The sequence below is a fragment of the Primulina tabacum genome, chromosome 9 (genome assembly GCF_025594145.1).
Source record: "Primulina tabacum isolate GXHZ01 chromosome 9, ASM2559414v2, whole genome shotgun sequence".
NCBI lineage: Eukaryota > Viridiplantae > Streptophyta > Magnoliopsida > Lamiales > Gesneriaceae > Primulina > Primulina tabacum.
In genome coordinates, this window is record NC_134558.1 from 11510235 (window position 1) to 11532540 (window position 22306).

General features: G+C 41.7%; 1 pseudogene; it reads right to left on the bottom strand.

The window, feature by feature from the left end:
- Positions 1-6436: 6436 nt before the first annotated feature.
- LOC142556924 (uncharacterized) lies at positions 6437-12508 on the bottom strand (annotated as a pseudogene).
- Positions 12509-22306: the final 9798 nt, after the last annotated feature.

Consider the following 22306-nt stretch of genomic DNA (forward strand, 5'->3'; position numbering starts at 1 on the left):
TACATCTCCTCGTTATAGGTCCTTCAGTATATTCTTTGTTGAACTCCACCACTTGCTTGAATATGCTTGATTCATCATCTTTTATCACAATCAAGCTTGAAAGTCCAAGGCAATAATGCATCTTAAATCTTCCCCCAAACATTTGCACACGGTGCCTAGCCAGATTCATATCATACTCCCCTTCTTCAAAAAGATTTGTCCTCAAATCTTGTCTACCTACGCAAAAAAAACGAAGTAAGTTAGTAATAACAAAATTTATATGACCAACATGCTTACCTTCATGTTCAAGTTTGTAGACGCTATCATTTACTCGCTCCATCAGCACTAGAAACCCCAACTTCACGGTCGCCTTCCATATGTATTCATCATCCTCAACATACACCAATTGACAAGTGACATCAAATGATAAAATATCATTAACTATCACAAAGAATAGATTTCTCCCCTTCTTAGACCTAGTTAACACACAAGTTAAATCCATACACGTGTACGACCATAGTCCACTAGGAACAAGATATAATTGATGCAACACATAAGAATCAAACTTAGATGCCCTTTCCCCATATCCTATGCACCCTTGACTACACCACTTAACATACCTCTTCATATGCAACCAACACATATAATCATGCATTATATCTATTGTTCTAGTTATTTCATAGCTACCAATCAAACAAATGTTATGTGTCTTATTATCAAGTAACAACTCATGCAATATGTTATTTATCAAACCACTACAATATGCTTCACCATCATATAATTCATTCAATGAATATAACATGAACATTTTATTCTCCTTATAAATACATTCATCATGAATATAGAAATTGTTACATTCATTCATACTCTTTTCCCTAATATCACCAAACAAATAATAATCATGCCAATAGAACATGCTAAATTTACTATCTATACAATCCTTTAACACAACACACGGATTTAAGTCTAATGCATACAATTCATTGCCATGACAAAAACACATCAAATTGACGTTCTCTGAACACTCCAAATCAATAACATTCGAATTTAGTTCACACAATATATAGCCATTTTCAATTCTATGACACTTTGGCAAAATTATCAAACCACAGTCATGCTTACTAAATGTAACACTTTCAACCTGTTCTACAAAATCACTGGTGAATCAAGTTCAATATTTCAAAATATTGCAGCGGAAGAAAATAAAGTTTGCCAAAAATAACAATTTAAAAATATCCAACGACTGATAAAATGTTTGCGGAATAAAATAACAACTGCTGCTCTGAGGTCCTCGGGTGCCACTACTGCCGACCCAAGCTGGCTCACTGGTCCCCGCCCTCGGCCCTGGCCTCAACAGTACCTACAACAATCAAGTCTAGTGAGCCTAAAGACTCAGCATGCATATATCGCAGGTAACGAGTAAAAATCTGAATTAAAATATGCATGTGATAACATATCCTGTCCTGAGGCATGCTGAAAATTATCTGTACTGAGCAATTATAATACGTGCATAACTGAACTGATAATCACAGTAAAAAAATGTTTGCTCCTTGGAGCCTGTACTGAAATAACTGGTAAAATTTTCTGTTGAGATTATGTTTTACGCCTGTGGCCACTGCACTAAGCTGAACTGATCGGTAACTGACTACCGGGGAGTCTGAAACTGAACTAAGCTGGCCGGTCACTGGCGACCGGGTGGTACCAAACTGAACTGAGCGGTCACTGGCGACCGTATAAAATAATAATCCCACATAGTGAATGAACCAACAAGCCATATCGCATAAATCTCAAAAATAATCATTTTCTATTTAATGCACGTAAAATAATTAACTGGCATAATGAAAATGTCCCGTAATTTTACCAACTGGATTGGATTGGATCGTCCCCAGGCTCGCTGCAACCTAACTGTGTCATGAAAATTATGCAATAGCTTAAACTTGACCAACTATGCAATTTAGTTCAAAAGATGCGACTATGACGCCTAATGACTCCGCATTTAATCATGACTCCGAGCCAACCTGAACCGACACCGAACCGACGTATAGTCATGATTAAAATACGCTGAAAAATCATAAAATAATGCTCCTAAAATGATAGGGTCGAAATCTAGGTGGAATGGAGGCCAAAACACGAAACGCTCTTTCGAGAGTAAATTTGGCACATCGCACCGTAAATTCTCGTACGACCTCAAAAATGATCCGAATCACAAACGGTCGAAAAACATAACCTTCCCAACTCAAAGGGGCACTGTCCAGTCCAAGGCCATAGGCTAAAAGCCAACCGAGAACTCGAACGAGCCACCGAATCAACACCACAACTTGCTGTAAAATTCCAGCAACTGTACAATCGTGTAACTTGTGTTGTTTTCGAGACTACCGGTCATTGGGGCGTGAACCATCGACCAGAGACTCTTACCAACATCCCAAGGAGTGATTTGAACCATGGCTAAGAGCCCTAGGCCAGCCACAACCCGCATCACACCATAACTCAACCGAAACTCCAACCGAGAACCAACGTGCATGCGTGTGTAGTGTTTTGCTTAGATCGATGTCTTGCGTCGTTCCAGTGGCCATTTGATTGACCATGGCACAATCTAGACATATAGGGGCATGGTATGAACGGTGTCTAAGGGCCATAGGCCAACCAATATCCACACTAACCCAACCAACTCGAAATACATGTGCTGAAAAATGGAAGGGGCCGAAGGGTATAGGGGGCTGTTTTGATGTTTTGATTAAAAACCGATGAGCCATGGACCAAGCCACCACCAAAAGGGCAACTTAGTCACGTCTTAGACATGCTAGGAGAGTGGTCCAACCATGGCCATGAGCCCTGGGACAGCCAAGATCAGATCCTTTCTCCTACACAACCAAACTGAATTTTCGAAAAGCGTAAATGTATAGAATTGAAGTTGCTGTCAATTTCTGAATTTCCAGCGACAAGGGCTTGAACGAACGGACCAATCTGATCCTAATGCATCCTATTACGTGTATAGATGTCGCCTTGGGAGCCTGGAGTCAAACCAATCACCTGAAACCACAAAACTCAGAAAAACGTGAAGCTTGGTAAGGGAAGGGCCGAAATCTGCATGCTAAAATTTTCTGAAAATTTCTGTAATGTTTCGGTTTTTGCACATAAAAGATGATCACGTAATGTTAAATAGATGATAATAGGACTTGATTGAGGTTTTGAAAGAAAACTAGACATGCCTGGTTTCGTTTCGAAAGAAAACGAACGAAACGACGACGACGCGGCACGGAGGAGTGGAACGTTTCTTTCCTTTCTTGCTCTCGGGTTTTTCTCCCTTCTTTTTGGCTATGAAACTCACGACTTTTACCTCTAAAATACTCTAAATTTCGGTGGAGAGGGAGAGGGATTGAGTGGTTATGAAGGTGAGGAGAAGGGTGCACAATACAAGGAAGATCCAAGACCAAGTCTCCAAGCATTTGAATTTTGAATTTGAATTGTGGTTTGCTATCAACTCTTTGTTGGATGCTTCTAGAGTATAGTGGCCAAAATATAGAGCTTATTAGATTAGGATGATGCTAAATATTTACTTAATTAAGGTGGACTAAAAATAAAAAGATCATTATGCTAATTCAACCAAGAATGGGTCAAACGGTGGTGAGTTGGCAAATGCATTACCTAGCAACTATGGGGTGGGCCGAAATCCACTAATAGAAGGAATGGGGAGTGTTGTTTATTTACTAAATTAATAACTCATAAAAGCCTCACTAATCCCTTAAATAATTTAGTGAATAAAACCATTAATTATGCAACTTAAATGAGCTTATTTCTTAATCACCTCAAGCATCTTAAATTAAATCCTCAAACCTTTTTTTTAACTTAAATGAACTTACTTGCTAGCTAAATTAACTTCTGGAAATATTTCTCGAATCTTAAATTCTATCTCCAAACTCCGACTCCAGTCCGGCCTCACTGAAATAACTGAAATGCTAAAAATCAAACTACTGAACTGAGATAATAAAATAATTAACTTCAAAGAAATGCATTTAAATAATCATGCAATGAAGTCAATTAAATTTAAAACACTAGAATTATGCATGGCCTATACGTCTACTGATTACGGGTTCTACAATCCTTCCCCCCTTAAAATAAATTTCGTCCTCGAAATTAGAACTCACCGAATAACTCGGGGTAACGCTCCCTCATCTCTGACTCAGACTCCCACGTAGCTTCCTCCTCAGAATGGTTAAGCCATTTGACTTTGACTCGCTTAACCAGCTTGTTCCGAAGCTTCTTCTCCTGCCTGTCTAGGATCTGCACGGGTCTCTCCTCATAAGATAAGTTCGGAGTAAGCTGCAACAGCTCGAAATTCAGCACATGCGAAGGATTTGCCATATACTTCCTCAGCATGGAGACGTGGAACACATTGTGTACTCCGGCCAGATTCGGCGGAAGAGCCACACGATACGCTAGCGTCCCAACTCTGTCAAGGATCTCAAACGGTCCAATGAATCTCGGACTGAGCTTCCCTTTCTTGCCAAACCTCATGACACCCTTCATAGGTGCCACTTTCACAAAGACATGATCGCCCACTGCAAACTCTAAGTCTCTCCTCCGCTGATCGGCATAACTCTTCTGTCGGCTCTGAGCAGTCCTCATCCTATCACGGATCATGGCTACTACCTCTGCTGCCTGCTGAACAATCTCTGGACCCAACTCTGCTCTCTCTCCTACTTCATCCCAATGAACAGGAGATCTACACTTGCGTCCATACAGCGCTTCATACGGAGCCATACCTATGGACGACTGGAAACTGTTGTTATAGGTGAACTCTACCAATGGTAAGTTCGTCTCCCAACTCCCTGAGAAATCGATGACGCAAGCGCGAAGAAGATCTTCCAAAATCTGAATAACTCGCTCCGACTGCCCATCTGCCTGCGGATGGAAAGCTGTGCTAAACAGCAACTTCGTACCCAAAGTCGAATGCAAGCTCTTCCAAAATGAGGAAGTGAATCTGGGATCTCTGTCGGATACAATCGAAACTGGAATACCATGAAGTCGGACTATCTCTCGGATATACAACTCTGCATACTGAACCATGGTGAAAGTCGTCTTAATAGGCAAGAAGTGCGCTGATTTGGTAAGACGATCTACAATCACCCAGATGGCATTCGATCCTCTGGCTGACTTCGGCAAACCGGTCACAAAATCCATGGTAATGTTCTCCCACTTCCACTCGGGAATAGGAAGAGGCTTGAGCAAACCTGCTGGTCTCTGATGCTCGGCCTTCACTAACTGGCAAGTCAGGCACTCTGATACAAAACGCCTGATGTCCTTCTTCATCCCTGGCCACTAATACAATAGCTGCAGATCTTTGTACATCTTCGTACTCCCAGGGTGAATGGAGTACGGGGACGTATGGGCCTCTGATAAGATGTCTGCTCGGATAGAATCACTGCTAGGAACCCATATCCTATCTCGGTATCTCACAATACCGTCGCTGACTGTATACAAAACACTGCCCTTGGCTTCATCTCTCTTCTTCCACTGTGCCAATTGCTCATCTGCTGACTGACCACTGCGAATACGGTCCATAAGGGAAGACTGAATGGTCAAGGTAGATAGACGAGGAACTCTACCTCGAGGATAAGTCTCGAGATCAAACCTCTGTATCTCAAACTGAAGAGGTTTCTGAATCGTCAAATGAGCCATCACTGCGACTTTTCTGCTCAATGCATCCGCAACTACATTAGCTTTACCCGGGTGGTAGCTAATGTCACAATCGTAGTCTTTCACAAGCTCCAACCAACGCCTCTAACGCATGTTCAGCTCCTTTTGCGTAAAGAAATACTTGAGGCTCTTGTGGTCGGTAAAGATCTGGCATTTCTCTCCATACAGATAGTGCCTCCAAATCTTCAAAGCAAAAACTACGGCCGCTAACTCCAGATCATGGGTAGGGTAATTCTTCTCATGGATTTTCAGCTGTCGAGAAGCATACGCTATCACTCTCCCATGCTGCATAAAAACTGCACCTAAACCAAGCTTCGAAGCATCGGTATAAAGGACAAACTCACCAGATCCTGACGGTACAGCCAAAACGGGTGCTTCGATAAGATCTTGCTTCAAAGTATCGAAGCTCTTCTGACACTCCTCGCTCCACACAAATTTCACACTTTTCTTGGTCAGTGCTGTGAGTGGAACGGCAATGGATGAGAATCCCTGAATGAACTTCCTGTAATATCCTGCCAACCTAAGAAAACTGCGGATCTCTAATGCATTCTGAGGCACAACTCAATCTCTGACTGCTGCAACTTTTGCGGGGTCTACCTCAATACCACTGCTGGAGACAATGTGGCCCAAGAATGCTATCTTCTCTAACCAGAATTCGCATTTACTGAACTTTGCGAATAATTTGTGCTTCTGCAATGTCTGCAACACTGTGGTCAGATGTCTGCTGTGCTCCTCCCGACTCTTGGAGTAGACGAGTATGTCATCTATGAACACTATCAAAAAATGGTCGAGATACGGCTGAAATACGCGATTCATGAGATCCATGAAGATCGGTGGCGCATTCGTCAGACCGAACGGCATCACAAGGAACTCGTAGTGGCCATAACGAGTCCTAAAAGCAGTCTTGGAAACATCAGCATCTCTCGCCCTCAACTGGTGATAACCAGAGCGCAGATCAATCTTGGAGAAAATCGAAGCTCCCTGCAACTGGTCAAACAGATCCTCAATCCTCGGAAGGGGGTATTTATTCTTCTCACTGTAACCCTGTTCAACTCGCGATAGTCAATGCAAAGCCTCATCGAGCCATCCTTCATTTTCACAAATAAGACCGGCGCGCCCCATGGTGAAAAGCTCAGGCGAATGAACTCCTTGTCGAGAAGTTCCTGAATCTGCTTCTTAAGCTCTGCCATCTCTGTCGGTGCTAGTCGGTACGGCGCTTTGGATATTGGAGCTGTACCTGGCATAAGCTCAATGGAAAACTCCACCTCTCTCTCGGGTGGCATACCAGAGACGTCTACGGGAAAAACGTCTAAGAAATCTCTGACAATCGGAACATCTGAGGCTAACTGGCTGGGTTCCTCGGGGACAGATAAAAAGGTCGCTAGAAATGCCCGACACCCTCTATGCATGAGCTTCCTGGCCTGAACATACGGAATAATGCGCGGTAAGGGAAAGTACATGTCCGGCTCAAATAAGAACTGCTCCATTCCAGGAGGTCGGACAAGGACAGATCTCCGCTGGAAGTCTATCAACACTCTGTTCTTCAATAGCCAGTCCATCCCTAGGATAATGTCAAATTCCGGCATCGGTAGCACAATCAGATCCGCATAAACAAGATTACCGTGCAGCTCCAGGTCTATATTTCGGATAACATTGGTGGCTGCCATCTCCTCGCCTGACGGCAACACTACTGAAAAGGCTATGTCTAGCCCAATGGTCTTGATCTTGAGAAAGTTAGCAAAGACCTCCGAAATAAACGAGTGAGTGGCCCCTGAATCTATCAAGGTGATGTGAATCTTTGTACGAACGAATAGCAAACACGATTAAAATCAAATCGCGCCCTCAATTCACTGACGAACAAAGAATCGTTGTTGTCCCGATCTTTTGAATCAAGCGTGTGTGTTGTGATTTTCACCTCTAAACTATGAAAAGTCTAGCAACAAATAATCACGAGATAAACAACCGAGATTATAACGAACCTTAGCAAGAACAAGTCGACGACAATCCGCACAAGCACGATCGACAAACGCCACAAAGTTAAAAACTTTGATAAGTTTGATATTTGAATAACAAAGCGAAGCTTTGAAAAGTTTGAGAGAAAACTCTAAACTTTGATAAAGTATCAAATAATGAATCTGAAAAGTTCTCCAAAATTTTGTGCAACATATGTTTATATCAAAAGATAACAAAAAAAATCTAGTTGCCATAATAATTAAAACTCTAACTAGGAAACTAGGATTCTTCCCGAAACTGACTCGCGCTCGGGCGGTCAAATATTACCGCTCGAGCGCCAAGGCTTCTGTACTACTCGCGCTCGGACAGTAAGTATGGCGCTCGGGCGGTAATATTTGACCGCTCGGGCGCCGATGCTGCTGGACTCAACTTCATCTATCACTTGAATAATGTTCTTGTGACTTCCAAACTCACTTCCATGCATCAAAAACCCTCCAGCACTTTGCACCTTGCTTGTAAGACCTTCTTCATTGCTCATAAGTCCGTGCAACGCTTCCTTGAACTTCTTCAATCGTCCCCTCGTGATTGGTCCCTCCGCCAACTCCAAAGGGTCCCATGCTTTCCTTGGCGCCTGACCATCCGTGTTCGCATCATCCTCCCCTTCTTGAAAAGGATTTGTCCTCAAATCCAGCTCGTCACCTACATCAAACAATGACAAGTCACTAACATTAAAAGTAGAACTCACGTTATACTCACCTGGTAGGTCGAGTTTGTAGGCAATATCATTGATCCTGTCAAGGACTTGAAATGGTCCATCGCCCCTAGGTAATAGCTTTGAACGTCTCTTCTCGGGGAACCTTTCCTTCCTCAAGTGTAAACACACCCAATCTCCCTTCTCAAATACCACCTTCTTCTTTCCCTTGTTGGCTTGCTTGACATTTTTCTCACTCTTCTTTTCAATATTGGCCTTGACCTTTTCATGCAAACCCCTAACAAATTCAGCTTTCTTTTTGCCATCCATATTTAACCTTTCACTTACAGGTAAAGACATCAAATCCAAAGGAGTCAAAGGATTAAAACCATAAACAATCTCAAATGGCGAATAATGTGTAGTTGAATGCATGCAACGATTATACGCAAACTCAACAAATGGTAAACAATCTTCCCAATTCTTTAAGTTCTTTTTAAGAATAGCACGCAAAAGTGTTCCTAAAGTTCTATTGACAAATTCAGTCCATCCGTTTGAGGATGACATGTAGTAGAAAATAACAATTTTGTGCCAAGTTTAGCCCACAACGTCTTCCAAAAGTAACTCAAGAATTTAACATCGCGATCGGAAACAATAGTCCTAGGCATGCCATGCAACCTAACGACTTCTCTAAAGAATATGTCCGCAATGTGAGATGCATCATCAGTTTTGTGACAAGCAATAAAATGTGCCATCTTAGAAAACCTATCCACAACAACAAATATAGAATCCCTCCCCTTCTTTGTCCTAGGCAACCCCAAAACAAAGTCCATAGAAATATCAACCCAAGGTTCACTAGGGACGGGAAGTGGCGTATACAAGCCATGTGGTTGTGTTTTAGATTTAGCTTGCCTACAGGTAATGCACTAATCACAAACACGCTCAACGTCACGTTTCATGTGTGGCCAATAGAAATGTTCATGGAATGCACTTAAAGTTTTAGCCACAGTAAAATGTCCCATTAAGCCACCCCCATGTGCCTCCCTCACAAGTAGCTCACGAATGGATGATTTAGGGATGCACGACTTATCTTCTCTAAACAAGAAACCATGATGCAAATAAAATTTATCATGTGGACCATGCATACAAGTTTCAAACAAACTCTTAAAGTCCTCATCTAGCACATACAATTCCTTCACATGCTCAAACCCCAAAACTTATGACTCCAAGGTAGAGATTAGTACGTACCTTCGTGACAGTGCGTCGGCCACTACATTTTCCTTACCTTGCTTGTACTTGATGATGCAGGGGAATGTCTCTATGAACGCCACCCACTTGGCATGCCGCTTGGTTCACCTTTTGTTGCCCCTTAAGGTGCTTTAGGGATTCATGATCCGTATGAATCACAAACTCCTTAGGCCTCAAGTAGTGCTGCCACGTCTCTAGGGTCCTCACAAGTGCGTAGAACTCCTTATCATACGTGAGATAGTTCAGCGCTGCTCCATTGAGCTTCTCACTAAAGTATGCCACCGGCCGCCCTCCTTGCATCAACACTCCACCAATACCTACACCTGAAGCATCACACTCAATTTCAAAAGTATTAGCAAAATAAGGTAAAAAAGGTAAAGGAGTATTAATTAATTTTTGCTTGATAATATTAAAGGACTTCTCTTGCTCCTCGCCCCAATGAAATGGAACGTTCTTCTTGATCACTGCCGTCATTGGTGCGGCCAACGTGCTAAAATCTTTTACAAACCTCCTATAGAAGCTTGCAAGACGATGAAAACTTCGGACTTGACCAACAGTAGTAGGCGTTGGCCAATCTCGAATAGCACTTACCTTGTCTTCATCAACTTGTATCCCTTGTGAGCGTACCACCAAACCAAGAAAGACAAGTTTGTTTGTACAAAAATCACACTTCTTTAAGTTAGCATACAAATTTTTAGCCCTTAATGTGATTAGAACAAATCTCAAGTGATTAACATGCTCATCCAAGTCCTTGCTATACACTAGAATATCATCAAAGTAAACAACAACAAACTTCACTATGTATGCACGCAAGACATGGTTCATTAACCTCATAAAGGTGCTAGGAGCGTTAGTTAAGCCAAAAGGCATGACCATCTACTCATATAACCCGTATTTGGTTTTAAAAGCAGTTTTCCACTCATCACCTTCTCTCATCCTAATTTGGTGATAACCACTCTTCAAATCAATTTTGCTAAAGATACAAGCACCATGCAATTCATCTAACATATCATCTAGCCTAGGTATGGGATGCCTATACTTAATGGTTATGTTATTGATTGCCCTACAATCTACACACATACGCCATGAGCCATCTTTCTTAGGAACTACTAAAACAGGTACCGCACAAGGTGACATGGACTCATGTACAAAACCCCTATCTAACAACTCACTTACCTGCCGTTGAAGCTCCTTCGTCTCCTCCGGATTGCTCCTATAAGCTGGACGATTTGGCAATGCACTCCTGGGCACCAAATCAATTTGGTGTTCAATCCCCCTCAAAGGCGGTAGTCCTTGAGGTAGCTCCTCCAAAAATATATCATCAAATTCCTGCAATAGTGAAATAACAATGCTCGGAAGGGAACCGGCTATATCACTTGTGTTAAAGAGGATCTCTTTATAAAGAATCAACACAAGTGGTTCATGTGTGTGCAACAAGTGTTTCAACTCACTCTTTTGGGCCATATATGATTTCTTTTTGGCCTCTTTCCTCTCATTTTCTTTCCTCTCTTTTTCTTCCCTCTCATTTTTCTTTTGTATGGCTATCTCACTCTTTTTATCACTCTTTTTTTCAGCCATCTCATTTTTGTTTTCAAAGGCCATCTCACTTTTTAGTTCACTCTTTTTTTCGGCCTCATCTCTCTTCTTTCTTTTTAAATGGTCCTCCAACACTTGCTTTGGGGACAAAGGAAGTAATACAATGGTTTCCTTCTTCAATACAAAGGAGTACTTATTCTTGTATCCATCTTGTGCCACCCGCCTATCATATTGCCAAGGTCTACCCAACAAGATATGACATGCATGCATGGGTACCACATCACACAAAACCTCATCCACATACTTCCCAATAGAAAAAGGCACTAGCACTTGTTTTGTTACCTTCACTTCCGCACAATCATTCAACCATTGAAGCCTATATGGTCGAGGGTGTTTTAGTGTAGGTAAACCCAATTTCTCCACCATTTCAACACTAGCCACATTAGTACAACTCCCCCCATCATCTATGATTAAGTTGCAAACCCTTTGATTCACAAAACACCTAGTATGGAACAAGTTCTCTCTTTGGTTAGTCTCCTCCTCCTTGACTTGGGCACTCATGATACGCCTAGTCACTAGTGCTTCACCTATAACCGCCTCATATCCCTCATTAGGATCCTCTAACGCAGGCATCTCATCATCGTCACTCTCACTTTGGGACTCATATTCACCATAGTCATTTAAGATCATCACCCTTTTATTAGGACATTCACTAGAAATATGCCATAACCCTTGACACCTAAAACATTTAACATCTCTAGATCGATTAGAAGGAGTTTCAGATTTACCTTGTACTCCTTGCTTAGGCGCCTCTGGTTTGGTCTCAAATTTGGGCTTGGTCACCACCTTATTCTCCTCACGCTTCACCGCATTTGATCTCCAACAAGATGATGAACCCCCAGTTTGATTGGTGCGGCCAACTCCACGCCTTTTGAGTTGTTGCTCCACTTTTATGGCCATTTGCACCATCTCGTCTAGATCCAAGTAGTGCCGGAGCTCGACTTGATCTTGAATTTCCCTGTTCAAACCACAAAGAAAACGAGCCATGGTCGCCTCACTATCCTCCTCAATATTTGCCCTAATCATGACTACCTTCATCTCCTTATAGTAGCCCTCGACACTCTTCAACCCTTGCCTCAAAGTTTGTAACCTCTTAAACATCTCCCTATAGTAGTGATTGGACACAAACCTTTTCCTCATGACCCTCTTCATCTCATCCCAAGATTCAATAGGTCTCTCATTATACCTCCTTCGAGTGGTCACTAGTTGATCCCACCAAATGAGAGCATAATCTAAGAATTCCACCACCGCCAACCTCACCTTCTTTTGTTCGGAGTAGTGGTGACACTCAAACACAAACTCTACCCTCTTTTCCCACTCTAAATACGCATCGGATGGAATTTTCATCTTAATGCTACCCATGTTACCATCTTCCCTATCCCCATCATATCTACCCCGTACGGCTCCTCTTTTTCCTCTACCGTATCCTCTACCTCTTCCATTCCTACCCCAATTTTCATTTTGACTCTCCTCATCTCCCCCCAAGTCATACTCCTCATCCTCTCTACTCAAATCCTCAGGTTTAGACTTACTCCCACTAACACCAACCTCAAGCTTATCCAACCTTTCATGTAACGACTCCATTTGGGTCGACATCATCCTACTAAAATGCCCAAATAACGCCTCCATTTGAACCTTAGACAACCCCGGGTTCGAACTATCTCCTACCTCCCTCTCCATCTAATTTCAAACTTGTACCTGCAAGAAAACGTTAGTACAAACAAAATAATCCTCACCCAAATGCTCACGGTCACTCCAAAGAAATTCACTCGTCTTTTCTCACAATTTTTTTTTTTTTGCTCACAACAAATACTCAATAATCACTCCAAAGAAAATTCACTCACACTCAAGTAATGTCACTCAAGTTCGAGAGTCCTCTCAAGGTGCTCAAGCTTTGTATTTGAATTTATCAAACAATCAAGTTTAAGCTTGTGAACAAATGTGATCGACTCACTTGGACTGCGTAGAGAAGTAATTTGAAGATCAATAATAATATCTTTTATTTTTTTTTTTGACTGTGTGAGGCAAGTGTGTATGACTCACAAAAAGGAATAGAACAAAATATCAAAAAGAAATAATTGTGGAGTTTCGGAATTTTTTTGTTTTTTTGACTGTGTGAGGCAAGTGTGTATGACTCAGAAAAAGGAATAGAACAAATATCAAAAAGAAATAATTGTGGATTTTCGGAATTTTTTTTTTTTTTTTTGCTGAGTACTACTCGAAAATCCCAAAAAAAAAGACACCAACAAATTTCGAGAATCACAGATTCACGAAAAAATCTACGAAGAACGATAGACCAAAACAGATCTGAAAACAAACGAAGAAATAATACAGATCTGCAAATTTAATAACAAGATAACTTGCTTGAATTTCAATGAACCTAAGCTCTGATACCAAATGATGTGAATCTTTGTACGAACGAATAGCAAACACGATTAAAATCAAATCGCGCCCTCAATTCACTGACGAACAAAGAATCGTTGTTGTCCCGATCTTTTGAATCAAGCGTGTGTGTTGTGATTTTCACCTCTAAACTATGAAAAGTCTAGCAACAAATAATCACGAGATAAACAACCGAGATTATAACGAACCTTCGAAGAACAAGTTGACGACAATCCGCACAAGCACGATCGACAAACGCCACAAAGTTAAAAACTTTGATAAGTTTGATTTTTGAATAACAAAGCGAAGCTTTGAAAAGTTTGAGAGAAAACTCTAAACTTTGATAAAATATCAAATAATGAATCTGAAAAGTTCTCCAAAATTTTGTGCAACATATGTTTATATCAAAAGATAACAAAAAAAATCTAGTTGCCATAATAATTAAAACTCTAACTAGGAAACTAGGATTCTTCCCGAAACTGACTCGCGCTCGGGCGGTCAAATATTACCGCTCGAGCGCCAAGGCTTCTGTACTACTCGCGCTCGGACAGTAAGTATGGCGCTCGGGCGGTAATATTTGACCGCTCGGGCGTCGATGCTGCTGGACTCAATTTCATCTATCCCTTGAATAATGTTCTTGTGACTTCCAAACTCACTTCCATGCATCAAAAACCTTCAGCACTTTGCACCTTGCTTGTAAGACCTTCTTCATTGCTCATAAGTCCGTGCAACGCTTCCTTGAACTTCTTCAATCGTCCCCTCGTGATTGGTCCCTCCGGCAACTCCAAAGGGTCCCATACTTTCCTTGGCACCTGACCATCCGTGTTACGCATCACAAGGCCTTGGTAGCGGAACCAGATATAAAAATTTTCCCTGTCAACAACATAGTCTCAGGGTTGGTTTCCGCGGCATGGAGAGCAAAAACTCTGCCTTGGGTAGGAGGACTGCAGCAACATGTGGTCTGGATTGCCGCCACACTTAAAACACTTTCCTGAGCCAGACATACATGCTCCAGGATGGCGGCGTGAGCACCTGGAGCAGACTGGGTGCTCATAAATCCTCGGGGCTGGGCGTCCCCGCTGCTGCTGCTGTTGCTGGCCTCTGTTTCGAGGCGGTCCATAAAAAGGCCTCTTGTTCTGCTGCTGATGCTGATGAGGAGGAGGGCGGTGTGGTACCTGGACTGGGCGCTTGCCCTGGCGATCCCTCTCGATATCCCGCAGATCCTGCTCTGCGGCTAGGGCTTTGGAGACAGCAATCTCATAAGTAGCAGGGTCAGATACCCTAACATCCCGGCGCAAGATCGGCCGTAAACCCACTAGGAAGTGCATCAACTTGGCTCTGGCATCATTCGCGATCAGGGGCACAAAGTGACAGCCCCTCTCGAACTTACGGAAAATTTCGTAACCGTCATATCCCCCTGTCTCAGACTCATGAACTCGGTGGTCAGCCTGGTGCGAACCTTCTCAGCAAAATACTTGGAGTAGAAAACTTCCGTAAAGCGGGTCCATGAAAGTGTAGCCAAGGTCAGGGCTACTGACGCTCCTTCCCACCATAAGCGGGCATCTCCACTGAATAGATAGGTGGCACAACGGACTCTGTCTGCATCTCCCAGCTCCATGATGATGCGATGCCGCCCACGAGATCTTTAATTTTTCCCGATCTTTGAAACAAGTAATTTACAGGTGTGAAAATCGCCTCTAGATCACGCGTTCTAGCAACAATTCATCAACAATAGAAACAATCTCGTTCAAGAGAACCTCCAAAGAACCTGTCCTTGGCAACCCTCGTGATATTCGATTGACAAACGCCACAAAAGATAAATCTTTTGATAAGTTTGATTTGATACAACGCAAAAGTTATAACGAAACTTAAGCTTGTTTTTGAGAGAATTCTCAAAGAAAGTTTTTATAAACTCAATCAATAATGAACAAAAGTTTTTTTCAATCAATAAAATTCGTCTATATATTGATACCAAATCAAAAAGATATGAAATCTACTTGCCAAGATAATAAAAACTCTAAAATAAGAAAGTATGAATTTTCTTCACGCAGCTAGGCGCGCTCGGGCGCGATATTTCTACCTGCTCGGGCCCGCGTCTTCTGGACTGTTCGCGCTCGGGCGGTAATGTTTTACCGCTCGGGCGCGACTTTTTTTACCGCCCTAGCGCAGAGCTCTCGGGTCAGGAGTCTTGTTTTGGCTTCCTCTTCATAATTTTACACTTGAATAACATTGAAGTATCTTCCAACTTCATTGCTATGCATCCAAATTCTTTGAAGGTTCGAATCGCCAGATATAGCACGTCATGCCCGGCCAGATTCATATCATACTCCCCTTCTTCAAAAAGATTTGTCCTCAAATCTTGGCTACCTACGCAACAACGAAGCAAGTTAGTAATAAAAAGAATTAAATTATGAACATGCTTACCTTTCAATTTAAGTTTGTAGGTGCTATAATTTTCCTGCTCCATCCGCACTGGAAACCCCAACATCACCGCTGCCTTTCCTCTAAACTCCTTAACTTCGCCACATTCCAAATAATAAATGACACCAAAAAATAACAAAAAGATATCATTAAGTATCACCAATATCAGATTTCTTCCCTTCTTAGACCTAGTCAACACCAACATAATATCCATACACGTGTACGACCATAGCTCACTAGGAATAAGAAATACTTCAAGAAAATCATTGAAATCAAGCTCAGGTGCTCTCTCCCTATAGGCAATGCACTCTTCACTATACCATTTAACATACCTCTTCATATGCAACCAACAAATGTAGTCATGTAATATGTCAATTATCAAGCCACTACAATACGCCCCACCATCAGATAATTCATGCAATGAAAGAATAAACAATTTATCCTCCTTGAAATTGTATTCATTAGGATCATAAAAATTCTTATATGCGATGCATGTTACACACTTCCACTCAATATGCCTCCTCATATGCAACCATAGTAAAAACTCATGCATCCTATCAATGGCTCTAGTTACTTCCTGACTACCAATCAAACAATTGTCATGCACCTCAATATCAAACAACAACTCATGCGAGGGGTGTAGGATGAAAAATTTATTCTCTTTAAACAGATATTCATCATGAACAAAGAAATAATCATATTCATCTTTGCACCTCTCAAAACCATCATCAAACCAACATACATCATGCAAATAGAACACACTAAATGTACTACCCATGTAATCTTCACAACCATCACCACTCAAATATAAATCATGGAAATAAGACACGTCCCATGTACTATCAATGCAATATCTCATCTCATCAAAAAAAATCTAAGTCTAATGTATATAAACCATTATAGCAAGAAAACCCCATCAACTTAGTAAATAGTGAGACATCAAAATTCATAGTAGGTACATGCAATTCATCCATGGTCTCAAATTCATAACAATCAAGGAATAACGGTAAATTTACATCCGACCCCTTAACCACCACATTTTCAACATGCTTTCCAAGTTCTTGAAAACGGTACATCAAAGAAGTAAGATAAGGACGGAAGTCATACCTCATGGTTGTTGCGTTGGCAACTAACCTTACCTCACCTTGATTGCTCTCGAAGTCATATGGATCATCCCATGGCTTTCCAAAATCATCAACACTTGCTCTTCTCCTCATCATGAGGGCGCCCAAGTCCTGCAAAGAAGAATAAATACCGCTCGGGATTGAACCGGCTATATCATCACTAGATATATAAATCTCATCTTTGTACAAAGGTACTTGGAGAGATTTAGAAAAAATTAAATCACGCTCATATTCACTCTTTTGGGCCTTTAATTTATTTTCTTTTTCTCTTCTTTTGGCCTCTTTTGCATTTTCTATTTCTTTTCTTTCTATGGCCGTCTCACTCTTTTTATCACTCATTCTTTCGGCCATTTTAAATTCTTTTTCATTCTCACAATTAAATTGCAGTTGATCATCAGTAATTACAATTGAAATAGGTTGATCAAGAAAGGTACATGATGATGAATCATAACATGTGCGAAACAAATTATTACAACTTTCTTCTTTCTCCTCCATTGCACACACATTAGAAGAAAATTCACCATCTAATGATTCACCCTCCACAGCACAACATTCTATGCTTAAGTCAGAAATCAGTGGAGTACCAACCTCCTCAATTCTCTCAACCTCCACTTTAGGTTCAACAACAATGCTCACGTCAACTCCACACTCGACTACATTCTTAGATTCACATTCAACTCTAGACTCCAGTACATTCATCTCCTCCTTTGTACATTGGCTAATATCATGTCCAAACTCTAGACACCAAATACATTGAATATCATAAGTACTAACATTTGAAATTTTTGATGTACCTTGATACCCATGCTTCAAAACCAACTTCGGTCTAGTTATGACCTTCTTCTCTTCACTCGACCTTCGTGCGGATGTCAAGAACTCCTTCCACGAGTCAATTCCCTTCCTACCACTCGATTTGCACTTCCTATCATCACGATCCAAATGCAATGCTCTATCCCCACCAAATCTACTACCTCGTCTCTTCTCATTAGCACTACCCTCAAGCCTATCCAACCTTTCATGTAAAGGCTTAAGCTCCTTCTCCCATATTCTATCAATCCCCCTTAACATTGTTTGAAATTGAAGATCGTCAATCAATATACCTGCAAGAAAAGGTTAGTAGAAACAATAAAATAAATAAACTTCCTCACCACACATCCTCACTAATCACTCCAAGGAAAATTCACTCGCACTTGTCTTTTTCCCTCACCACAAAACCTCACAAATCACTCCAATGAAAATTCACTCCACTCAAATATTTTTCACTCAAGTGAGAATCCTCAAGGGGGCGCTTAAGTCTCGTGGCTTCCACGTATCAAACTTATGAGATCAATCCTGTGACGTTTGAAATTCGACTCACTTAGACCACACAAGAACAAGCAACTCTGGAAATTGACTAGAATGCGACTAAATGACAAGGACAAACTTAACGCTAAATATAAGCGTTAAAATTCCAACAAACACCCGATTCAAATTTTTTTTTTTTCCGAGTTTTTTTTTTCGAGTGAACAGTAACTCCGGCGGATGAACAGTAATTCCGGATTGAACAGTTTCGTGAATAATTAATTCGACGGTTGAACAGTAATTTCGGAAACGATGAACAGTATCTCGGCGGATGAATAGTACCGTGAACAGTAAATTAGGCAATAAACAGTAATTTCCGTGCCGATAATCAGTATCCCGGCGATGAATAGTGCCGTAAACAGTAAATCCGGTTGTTGAACAGTATCGTGAATAGTCAATCCGATACGCGTGGACAGTAATTCCGGCAGATGAATAGTAATTCCGGCGAATGAACAGTAAATCTGAATATGAACAGTAAATTCCGAAATCCGATTCGCGTGAACAGTAATTCCGGCAGATGAATAGTAATTCCGACGATGAACAGTAAAGCGCGACCATTTTTTTTTTTTTTTTGTAGATTCAACAAATCCGTAGAAATCGCTACACGATAAATCGGTATTGAAAATCCTACGAAGAATTGAATGGATACGCTTACTTGAATCAAAAACCTTGAGCTCTGATACCAAATGATGCGATGCCGCCCACGAGATCTTTAATTTTTCCCGATCCTTGAAACAAGTAATTGATAGGTGTGAAAATCGCCTCTAGATCACGCGGTCTAGCAACAATTCATCAACGATAGAAGAAACAATCTCGTTCAAGAGAACCTCCAAAGAACCCGTCCTTGGCAACCCTCGTGATATTCGATTGACAAACGCCACAAAAGATAAATCTTTGATAAGTTTCATTTGATACAACGCAAAAGTTATAACGAAACTTAAACTTGTTTTTGAGAGAATTCTCAAAGAAAGTTTTTATAAACTCAATCAATAATGAACAAAAGTTTTTTTCAATCAATAAAATTCGTCTATATATTGATACCAAATCAAAAAGATATGAAATCTACTTGCCAAGATAATAAAAACTCTAAAATAGGAAAGTATGATTTTCTTCACGCAGCAGGCGCGCTCGGGCACGATATTTCTACCGCTCGGGCGCGGGGTCTTCTGGACTGTTCGCGCTCGGGCGTTAATGTTTTACCGCTCGGGCGCGTGGTACGCGCTCGGGCGCGACTTTTTTTACCGCCCTAGCGCGGAGCTCTCGGGTCAGGAGTCTTGTTTTGGCTTCCTCTTCATAATTTTACACTTAAATAACATTAAAGTATCTTCCAACTTCATTGCTATGCATCCAAATTCTTTGAAGGTTCGAATCGCCAGATATAGCACGTCATGCCCGGCCAGATTCATATCACATGAACTCGAAGATAACCTCGAGGGATTTGATCCATCCCTCGGCAACCATGGGGTCAGATGTCCCAGAGAATTTCTTCGGGCGCATCTTCATGAATCGCTCATAAACGGCCTCTGGCCCTGTCGGCCTAGTCACCACCGCATTGTTCCCCGCAAACTGTGCGAAGAACTGTGTCATCCCAGCTAGCATCTGGGCACTCATGTCCGGTGGGGGCGGTGGAGGAGGTGGTAGGTCTCCCTCCTGTCTATGCTCCTCTCTGTCTTCTCGGCGAGGCTCCTCCTCTCTATTGCGCTCTAGAATACGTCTAGGGGGCATACTGTTCCAACATAACCCATACGTAACTAACATGCATAATTCCATAATTTATTTTGAATGAACACTGAAATACTGAAAATCTTGTTGAAATTATTTCATGGAAGCATGCTGTCAAAATAATTCATGCTATAAATAAAATGCTGAACTGTAAAACTTACAGACCGAAGGCGTGGCTTCGTGAGCTTCTCGTGGTCAGTAGTAGTGTAACCCTATACAGAACCACCGCTCTGATACCAATTGCAAAAGGCCCTAGAACTTCTTACTTGAAAATTTGCGAAAAATTAAAAATTTTCTTTTTAAGAGAACTTAAATGGCCTCATTCATAAAATCACTGGTGAATCAAGTTCAATATTTCAAAATATTGCAGCGGAAGAAAATAAAGTTTGCCAAAAATCACAATTTAAAAATATCCAACGACTGATAAAATGTTTGCGGAATAAAATAACAACTGCTGCTCTGAGGTCCTCGGGTGCCACTACTGCCGACCCAAGCTGGCTCACTGGTCCCCGCCCTCGGCGCTGGCCTCAACAGTACCTACAACACAACAATCAAGTCTAGTGAGCCTAAAGACTCAGCATGCATATATCGCAGGTAACGAGTAAAAATCTGAATTAAAATATGCATGTGATAACATATCCTGTCCTGAGGCATGCTGAAAATAATCTGTACTGAGCAATTATAATACTTGCATAACTGAACTGATAATCACAGTAAAAAAATGTTTGCTCCTTGGAGCCTGTACTGAAATAACTGGTAAAATTTTCTTTTGAGATTTTGTTTTACGCCTGTGGCCACTGCACTAAGCTGAACTGATCGGTAACTGACTACCGGGGAGTCTGAAACTGAACTGAGCTGGCCGGTCACTGGCGACCGGGTGGTACCAAACTGAACTGAGCGGTCACTGGCGACCGTATAAAATAATACTCCCACATAGTGAATGAACCACAAGCCATATCGCATAAATCTCAAAAATAATCATTTTCTATTTAATGCACGTAAAATAATTAACTGGCATAATGAAAATGTCCCGTAATTTTACCAACTGGATTGGATTGGATCGTCCCCAGGCTCGCTGCAACCTAACTGTGCCATGAAAATTATGCAATAGCTTAAACTTGACCAATTATGCAATTTAGTTCAAAAGATGCGACTATGACGCCTAATGACTCCGCATTTAATCATGACTCCGAGCCAACCTGAACCGACACCGAACCGACGTATAGTCATGATTAAAATACGCTGAAAAATCATAAAATAATGCTCCTAAAATGATAAGGTCGAAATCTAGGTGGAATGGAGGCCAAAACACCAAACGCTCTTTCGAGAGTCAATTTGGCACATCGCACCGTAAATTCTCGTACGACCTCAAAAATGATCCGAATCACAAATTGTCAAAAACATGACCTTCCCAACTCAAAGGAGCACTGTCCAGTCCAAGGCCATAGGCTAAAAGCCAACCAAGAACTCGAACGAGCCACCGAATCAACACCGCAACTTGCTGTAAAATTCCAGCAACTGTACAATCGTGTAACTTGTGTTGTTTTCGAGACTACCGGCCATTGGGGCGTGAACCACCGACCAGAGACTCTTACCAACATCCCAAGGAGTGATTTGAACCATGGCTAAGGGCCCTAGGCCAGCCTCAACCCGCATCACACCATAACTCAACCGAAACTCCAACCGGGAACCAACGTGCATGCGTGTGTAGTGTTTTGCTCAGATCGATGTCTTGCGTCGTTCCAGTGGCCATTTGATTGACCATGGCATGATCTAGACATATAGGGGCATGGTATGAACCGTGGCTAAGGGCCATAGGCCAACCAAGATCCACACTAACCCAACCAACTCGAAATACATGTGCTGAAAAATGGAAGGGGCGGAAGGGTATAGGGGGCTGTTTTGATTAAAAATCGATGAGCCATGGACCAAGCCACCAAAAGGGTGACTTAGTCACGTCTTAGACATGCTAGGGGAGTGGTCCAACCATGGCCATGAGCCCTGGGGCAGCCAAGATCAGATCCTTTCTCCTAGATAACCAAACTAAATTTTCGAAAATCGTAAATGTATAGAAGTGAAGTTGCTGTCAATTTCTGAATTTCCAGCGACAAGGGGCTTGAACGAACGGATCAATCTAATCCTAATGCATCCTATT